The sequence below is a fragment of the Acyrthosiphon pisum genome, chromosome X (assembly GCF_005508785.2).
Source record: "Acyrthosiphon pisum isolate AL4f chromosome X, pea_aphid_22Mar2018_4r6ur, whole genome shotgun sequence".
Taxonomy (NCBI): domain Eukaryota; kingdom Metazoa; phylum Arthropoda; class Insecta; order Hemiptera; family Aphididae; genus Acyrthosiphon; species Acyrthosiphon pisum.
Genome location: NC_042493.1, coordinates 409,213 through 410,300, shown reverse-complemented (window position 1 = coordinate 410,300; position 1,088 = coordinate 409,213).

The following is a 1,088-nucleotide window of genomic DNA, read 5'->3' as shown; positions in this document are numbered from 1 at the left end:
CATGCTAAATGGTTTTTTTCTCAACAAACTTATTACTAAAATGGAATAATTATTTAAAATACAGAACACAAGTTATGTAATAACAGATTATTTATTATTGTAAATTAATTCTAAATTATATTTACACAAGTTTTCTTACTTCTCTAGTAAAAGGTACATATTCTACAATACGATCATGAATTAATAAACAATAAGCAGTTACACCTGTAAGCGAATCTGAAGCTTCGATTTCCAATTGAACATCCACTGCTGAGGCTGTGGTTGAATCGTTCTGTTTTGAAGTATCGATAACTATAATTGGTGCGTTTGCTACAAAAGTAGAAGGACTCAATATCGGGTTACGAATACTTTTTTCATAGTACGATTCTTGAAACGATGTATACATATTATACAATAAGGTGAAATTATTTTTCGAAAAATCTAAATTCAAATTATCGTATGGATAAGCTATTGAGTTCAGAAATACTTTAACGTTTGTTAGATTACAATGATCGAATATACTCCTCGTAAAGGTTTATAGGCGGAAAATAATTTACAGATAATATGGTAGCATTCCCAGTTAAACTTAAAGTAACTGACTCATACATTACAAAATCTAAGATATAAATTTAATGATGAGATCCGAGACGTTTAATATGCAGAACAACTGTTAACGTTTCGTTAAAATTGTCAATTGGATTATTGTTTTGGTCAACTAACTGAACAGTAATTGAATTAATATCTGTTTTGTTTAATCTGTAATATATAAGGTTTACCGGAGATTGAACAACCTTTGTTCCTCTTCTCCCACTTGGGAAAAACTCATATATCGAATGGCTTTGAAGTTGGTTGTTGAATGACCCATGTGCTATATTACACATTACTTTTATAGAATTAATTGTGTTTAAATTTGCAGCTTTATCCGATCGATGTTCTTCATGAAACGGTCCACAAACTTTCTTTCTATACCCAAAAACAGGTGCTATACTATACGAAATGCTCAAAGTTTAGTATTCCATTACATTTTATATACGTTCTAAAATCGACAGGATCAATACGTACACTGAATGTCAGCTTTGTTCCCGTAGACTTTATTAACTTTGAGATAA